This window comes from Triticum dicoccoides, chromosome 4A, assembly GCF_002162155.2.
Source record: "Triticum dicoccoides isolate Atlit2015 ecotype Zavitan chromosome 4A, WEW_v2.0, whole genome shotgun sequence".
Taxonomy (NCBI): Eukaryota; Viridiplantae; Streptophyta; class Magnoliopsida; order Poales; family Poaceae; genus Triticum; species Triticum dicoccoides.
Genome location: NC_041386.1, coordinates 179353631 through 179362118, shown reverse-complemented (window position 1 = coordinate 179362118; position 8488 = coordinate 179353631).

Here is an 8488-nt window from a genome sequence, read left to right as displayed (position 1 = left end):
CCCCTCTATCCATGCCTCTCTCGAATACGTAATACACACACATACCTCTCTAGGCCCCGCCAAATGCATCAACTACACATTCACACATGTTACATCACGTACCCCATTGATCTAAAAAGCCCTCTCTTCACGTTTATTTCGCATACAACATTCCTTTTGAATAAAGTGTGGCCAAAAAATTATTTTAGAGTTTCTACATATATACAACATTACAAAGTTATATGAAGGAGTACGAACGCTAATTTGCATTGCATGGTGCCCAGAATGATATTTATTCCGCACTATGAATTTGTATATTTTTATACTATATACAAAGTTAGTCATAATAAAGAGAAATGAAGAGCATCTCTCTCTCCATCGCATACCCCCCATGTACGCCCCTTTCACGTATGCACACAAAACTATCTCCAGGTCCTCTAAAAGTAAGCCCCCAGAAAATTCACGCATGTTTCATCTTTGTCTCGCGATATATGCAATGACGATCATTGTATTTGAAGCGAAAGCACGATACGTACATTGGACTTCAGAATCCACTCATTACGGTCACCATTTACGTTTAGTGGTTATTATGCAGTCACGGGCTCACCGTACAACTCTGTATTTGCTCATGACATGACTAGTTGACCAGTTAAACGCTCCACGTGGCACCTCTAGTGTTGCATCACATTATCTCACTACCATCATGCTCACCTGTCGACTTGTATCTACTCTACATCTACACTCTTATAAAATCATAAAATACACTCTTATAAAAAACGGAGTTGGTGATGATGGTGTGCCTGCCATCCTGCAATATAGGTTGTCCGATTTATATCTGATGGATAGGAAAGAAACTATGGCAATTTTGCAAAAAGGTACCCACACACCTCTCCACATTTGCAAATAAGGCCTTCCCTCGTTCATCCTTTTCTCTCACAAGATAAACAAGTCATACAAATGCATCTTGATGTTACATGCAACGCACGGGCATCTTGCTAGTAAGAATGAAAACAAACGACAAAAAAATATTTGGACGGTGGTTCGAAGTCATGACCGTGGGCACAGCGGACAAGGTGGCCTTGTATTGGTATGCTGAGCCATTTGTTTTAACACACAGGAGCTGGTGTGGTGATTATACACACACGCACACATGCACACGAACTGCATCCACGCAACACTCACACAAACACATGCACCCACGCACGCACGCAACACTCACACGTACACACGTAGCCACGCACGCACGCAACACTCACACGCACGCATGCATGCACACACCAGTACACCACACGACCAACACACACTCTCACGCTCAAGTGCTCAACCTACACGTGCATGCGCACACATCAGGCCCTGACAGACACATACACAACCAGGTGATTCCCGCGCACGGGTTGGAGCCTTGTCGCGCCTGCGTAAATTTGTGTTTATCTGACCTTTTGCCTATGCGAACTGACAGGTGGGACCCACAATGAACGTGGTCAATTTAACTAGTCAACATGGCGCCACGCAGACTATTTGGCCGGTCAACAGAGTGCAATCCGATGCTGAGCTGTGAGCAAGTGACCGTATAATCACCGCAAAACGTATATAGTGACTGTAATCAGCTTATTCTGAAGTTCGGTGAACGTATTACGCTTTTCTCTCTGTAGGCCCTCCAAAACTACATCTCTACACGTTCTCGCATGTTACATCTAACAACTATGCAATACAACACTACTACTACACTCTAACATAATAAATCATATGTGTTTTTAGTTTTACTAGATATCATATTGTTACTTATAATTATTCAGTTTGCATACATTAAAATTGCCTTTGAAATGTATGGCCAGTATCATCTACCGCGCGAGAAAAATCCCGCCCTTTCCTATTTAACCGGGTTTGTATCGATGGATCGTGCGAAACAGCAAAACTATAGTACTATACAGTACAAGTGACAGCTCACTGGGCCTCGTGTCGTCTACTCCTCCGTCGTAAGAGTGGAGCGCTCGCTTTCATAAATCTTCTAGTCCCTTTCGCCGACATGTGGGACATCAAGCTACCGGGTCCACGTGCCATACTGGAATACAGTGCAGAGCAGCCGGGGTGAAGCACCCCAGTCATGGCGCCGGCGTAGTAATGAGCAATGAGGCGTCAAATCACAAAGCTGCACCTTTCCCACAGTTAAGTTGGAGGGACAAAGCAACCATCATTTCACTTGTTGCTGAATCCGCTTCTCCCTCATCTTCTTCAACTTAACCACGTGTTGCTTCTGCCATTGTTCTGCCTCATGTGGGACGCGGATCGGCTTGGTAAAACACTGACACGTGGGACCGCATGTTAGCAAACCGCCAGGACAATGTCCTCCGAAAATAAGAAGCCTAATCCTAGACTTACAAAGGGCTACGTAGCTGCTACGTATACTTTCCATCTAATCTATATATGCCCCCCTAATTTTCAGGTGGGGTGGGCCTAATCCTCTCCTTTAATCCAATCAAATAGTCCCACATCACATCAGTTTGTAACTTTACGTAAACCATTACGTGGATGTAGCATTGCTCAAATAAGAAACCTCCCCCGCCATCCACGCGGCAAAATCACCTCCTTTTTACTAATCTCGATTCTATAATTTTTTAGATCAATATAATTGAGATTTGTATAGATAGCACACTGGAGCAAAACCAAGTGGTACGGTTAAGGACATACACAATGTGTAGCCAAATGTGAAAATAGCTTTTGGCATCGTGGGAACCATTATGGACGGTGTTGCCAAAGCCAAAAAGATGGAACCGAAGCTCCCTGATTGATTGATTGAAGGAATAGAAAAATGCAACGTCTCTCCTCTTTCTCCCATGCTTGGACGCATGTAGTACAGTATAGAGCACAGAGTCTACTCCCCTGTCCCTTCTATCACAAATCACAAAGCAATGAGGCGTCAAATCACAAAAGCACGGACGAAGCAACCATCATTTCACTCTTCGCTGACTCCGCTTCTCCATCGTCTTCTTCGAGAAGCCATCTCACCACATTAGTTATAGTAGTACTAGTAAAGGACTTCCTGGATGCAAATAAGGCGGTTGTCTCGGCTTGTAGGCGGCACTTGCGAATGACTTACCGTGGTCTCCCTCAATGGTGTTCTTCGTCGAACGCACTTCGCCAAACCACCAAAAAAAATATCATCAACGTCACTGCAATGGGGAAGGAAGTCAAATATAGTTACTACCTCCATTTTTTTATACACAAGGCCAGTATATCAAAATTACAATTTGCAAAGGGCCACTAACACTAATCAAGGCAAAATTGATGGGGTTAGCAACCAAGGACATTAATATCCCCTGCATGCATGCGGAAGTGAGAAGGTTGGTTTGCATGGCGCTGCATTAATCAAGCGATGAGGAGTGAGATGGTTAGCTCTTTGGTCTTTGGAGAAAAAAATACACATTAATTGACACATGAAACGAGGATTTGTATCGATTAAATCCCGCGAAGGAAAACCCAGCCTTTCTTTCTTAACACTAGTACTCCTAGTACGTACGTACTTATCCTGTTTGGGTCTAGGCCTTGCATTGCCAAACTTCGTCACACATTTTTGCCAAGCTTGCCTAAAGTTTTCAAAATGAGAAGGAGGTACACTTGCGCATGGCTATCGCGGTCGCACCGCACCCTCACATGGTTGCTCCTGCACACCGCGGTTGCACCGCACTCTCACACGGTCACTCCTGCACGCCGCAAACCCAACCAAGGGAACACACCCTCACTGACACGTGTTGTCGCATGTGAACACACCAAACTCAGCCATCCTATCGCTGACACATAATTTTCATTCATAGAGTATGTTTATCCAACCGCATGTTGGGGAGTATCCGTACGACCCGTGTGGTGGTCTGTTGGGGAAGAAGAAGAGGTGAGGAAGAAGCAAAGAAGGGTTGGGAGACGTAGGATATTCATCCAACTGCCTGAAATGGTAGACTGACCCAAGTCAGGCGAGTTGCATAAAAAATATATGTTTTTACACAGCCAAAGATCCATAAAAACAACAACATAAAGAAAAACTATCACTACTGCAGAAAGAGACGACCTCGTCGTCTTTGGCTGCTGGCACGAACCAGCCGTCGCCGCGGACGTGTGTCTCCGCACCGTGGTTGTCCTCGGCCTCCAGCTACTCGTTCAAGCGGAGCGTGCGGGCGCTCTGCACGGACGAGAGCACAACCTGGTTCAAGTTGAGGACGTCCGGTTCCACCTGCAGGAGGGCCTCAATGGTAGCGGCATCCGCGCGCTCCGTGTCGAGTCGAGCCTTCGCCGCCCGGTTCAAGTCCAGGACGTCCGGTTCCGCCTGCAGGAGGGCGTCGATGAGAGCAGCATCCGCGCGCTCTGCGTCGAGTCGAGCCTCTGCCGCCTGGTTCAAGTCCAGGACGTCCGGTTCCGCCTGCAGGAGGGCCTCGATGGCAGCGGCATCCGCGCGCTCTGCCTCAAGTTGAGCCTCCGCCGCCCGGTTCACATCCACGACATCCGGTTCCGCTTGTAGGAGAGCCTCGATGGCAGCGGCATGTGCGCACTCCGCGTCGAGTTGAGCCTCTGCCTCCCGGTCCTCCTTTAGTATCGCCATGTTGAACCGCTGGTCCGCCTGCACCATGGGGGACTCGGACGCCGGCACGAAGTCGACGTCCATTGTCTCATACCCATCGGGGGCCTTCTGCACCGCGACCTCCGCCATGAACATTGGATCGGCTTCCTCCTCCTCGTAGCTTGGCTCCAGAGAACTCGAGGATTGGCCCGCCGCAAAGCGAGCTTGGGAACGGAGGTCTGTGGTGCCGACCGCCGCCGCGATTTCTGCGCGGTGCTCCGGCGTCAGCATCTTGTAGTAAGTGATCTTGCGGCGCACCATGGCTTTCCGGCGAACTAGGGGACGCTTGATGCGGGCTAGGGGATCGAAAGGTGGGGGAATGGGCTGGAGATTTGGTGTGGTTTTAGGGCAGTGGCTGGCGTAGGCCGAGCAGCGAAGGTTCTGGTGTGAATAGTGGTTCCGGTGACGACCGGTCAATCGGTTTTGACTGTACATCGCTCTTGTCGCGTTCGTGTTGCAGCCCGGCACGCTGGACCCTTCACATCGCTCACCGTATGGAACGCGCTTCGTCTTGCGTTTTCGCTCGCTTGTGGGACCGCAGTTGAGAGCAAACCAACGTCCCTCCCCCTCCCCTGCCCGCGTCATTTATTATACCACCACTTCCTTTGTTTTATGCGGAGTAAATAAAAACAGAGGGAGTATACTACGGATGAGGATGCCCTGACGTGGCCGAACCCATTGAGTAACTGACATGCGGGGCCTAGCAAGCATGGGGTCCGCCAGTAAGTGACCGAAAGGGAGGGTAAGGCAGGGATACCTATGTCAGAGGATCCACTTCCACTATACTACTTTGACCAAATGTTAGAGTAATAATATATGACATGCAACTTACAGAAATGTTAGAGTAATAATATATGACATGCAACTTACACAAAGCATACAGGGTCTAATGCGTTTTTCGAGGCTAACTTTGACCAAATGTTAGAGTAATAATATATGACATGCAACTTACACAAAGCATACGGTCAAATTCGTATGTGAAAGGAGTTTCCAATGATATAATTTTCACATTATACATCTCATGTACTTTAATCTTGTCAATAGTCAATTTGGAAACCATCACGAGTACAAATCTAGGAGTACGTACGAATCTAACAATATTGATTGGGAGTTGTTGAATGTTGATACCTTTTTGATCAAAGTAGATATACTTTGACTACACATAAAACTTATATGTAAACTAGAAAGGATAGGAGGGAGTATATTGTACGTTCAAAAACGAAACGAACATTGAATACCCTTTATATATGATTTGCGAATGCTATGATCACCGGTTCAAAATTTTGAATCCGCCTTAGGTATCACGTGCCCCCACTCGTTCCCTCTCGATTTCATCTCGGGGTCCGGAGATCTATTGAAAGAGGATTAGGGTGGGTACATGCGAATGATACTCGGCGGAATGTTCAAATGAGGCATGCAGGAGGATGGACTCGACTGGAGGGCGACATGATCGATGGAGAAGAGGGTTGGAGAGGAATGAGAAATAAGCAAATGCCACATGATTATACTTGAACGGCTCAAATAAACAATAAGTTGTCTCGCTTGGCCTACATAGTGAAAGGCCTAATGCGCAACACAGAGCACTGACGCTCGAATATGGCCGGGAAAACAGGGAAACAGACATGTGGGGCACACCCTCGGGACGACGTAGCGCAGACTAGTCCAATGGAGGAGCTGGCCCACGACCTCCTCGCCACTGACAACCGTTCATGTGGGTCGTTGGGGCCAACAACGGGGCGCAACTCCAGCACCGCCTCTGGACACGGCGACCGCGGTGAGCGACACGCTCATATCGTCGCTAGACACGGTCGGTTTCAGTTTGCCGAGGGTGGCGTTAGTGCTGTGGCACGACCAACGGTATGTTCGGTTTGTGCCCAAGGTTGCCCCATCAAAGCATTGGGTAGCCAAAATTTTGGTTGAGGTATTGGTTGCCCATGATTTGGCCGACATTGGCAAGAAAAATGAACTTGAGTTGGCGATGGCATGCCAAAGAAATGGCAACCATCCAAACAAAGACCAATCTTTGGGTCATGACCAAAATTTTGGTTGAGGTATTGGTTGCCCATGATTTGGCCGACATTGGCAAGAAAAATGAACTAGAGTTGGCTATAGTTCATTGGCATGCCAAAAAATGGCAACCATCCAAACAAATACCAATCTTTTGGTCATGACCAAAATTTTGGCAAGGTGCACTTTCGCCACAATCCAAACACACCCCAACACCTGGCTCGTCGAGGATGCACGGGGCGCCGCGACGCGTCCGCGGAGTGGTGTAGCGCGGCCAACTGCATCCTCTGGACCTGAGACCATGCCGGGTCGTCTTGCGTTTTCAATGACATGCGGGGATCGCATGTGAGCAAAGGGCATCTCCAACGTTGCCATGACCGCAGCTGACTACCCTGGCACACCAAAACCCTCGTTCCTCGCGCCGTCGCACGGTGCGTTCCCAGCCGGCGCCAGCTGCCCGCATTCATGTTGTCCATTCGTATGTCGTCATTAAGAGGCTCGGTGCCCGCGGAACCAACTCCGGCGACTTAATGACGCACCCGGATGCTTGGCCTCACCGGAATGCGCTACTTAAAGCGGCAACACCCAGCTAACCTCCACACCATAGCGCATCGTCCTCCTACCTGGAACCACATCCGCCATGACCGCAAGCGCGAACGCTCTGCGGGAGAGCTTGTCTTCGGGGATGGAGCTCGAGGTCGCCCCCCTCGCTCAAGTCACCGCACAAGCGGTGGCCACGCTGGCGGCCGACGACGGGAGCACCGTCAGCCACACGTCCTACTTGCCGCCGTCCAACGTCTGGCATCACCGAGGTCGGGGACTCCTCCGAGGATGAGTAGGGCATGGGAGGCGGCAGGGCATGGTGTGCCAATTGGCCGGTCCGTCTCCCGTGTTCTACTTTTCCTCGTCGGAGACCGCACCTGCACTTCACGGGTCTTGAACCCCGCCCCCGTACATGGAGATCACAGATGGAGGACGTCAGTTGCCGCCATAGAATAGGTTTAGGGTCGTGTTTCTTTTATTTTTTTGTCCTATAAAAGTTCGAAATATAATGAAAATCTGCCGTGTTTGCATTAATCTCGGCCGGTGTATATGAACTTTCACAATAATATACATATTGTAGGAGTACTAGCAAGATGCCCGTGCGTTGCACGGAAGATCAAGATCTTGAGGGAGAAAAGGATGAACGAGGGAAAGCCTTATCTACAAATGTGGAGAGGAGTGCGGGTAAATTGTCATAGTTTCCTTCCTATCCGTTAGATATAGATCGGACGGCCTATATTGCAGGATCGGACACATATTTCTACATCTACGGGAACCTACGAAAGGGTTAACGTAAATTGCCTCTCTCTCTCCTCCCCTGATTTTCATGGTGGTGGGCCCCTCCCTCCCCCAATCTACAATCAACAGCTCACACGTTTCACATTACGTTAATTACGTAACTGGGATTACGTAGGTGTAGCATTACTCGTTCTAAAAAACCCAACTAAGCCAACTTCCCAGCATATCACGCGGGAAAAGACCCGGCCGCGCCGTTTTAGTCGGGATTACCGGATTACTAGTAGTAGTATCGATGGATCGCGCGAAGCAACAAATTTTTTTTGGAGGGGGTGAAGCACCTAGTTTAAAAGGAAAAAATGCGGTACACTCACAGCACTCCTGTCGCGGTCGTATTGCACCCCACACACGTTCGGTCATGCACACGGCTCACACAAATGAAACGCGCTTCGGCTTGCCTCTTCACTGACACGTGGGACTGCACTTGGAGAAATCGACCATGCGCCAAACTCCCCCCTCCCACCACGCGAAAATCCTGCCCCCCCCACACCCAAAAATTCCCCCCAAATCCGATTCAACCGCCCTTCGGCCAACTAGCCAATAATATTCCCCAAACCC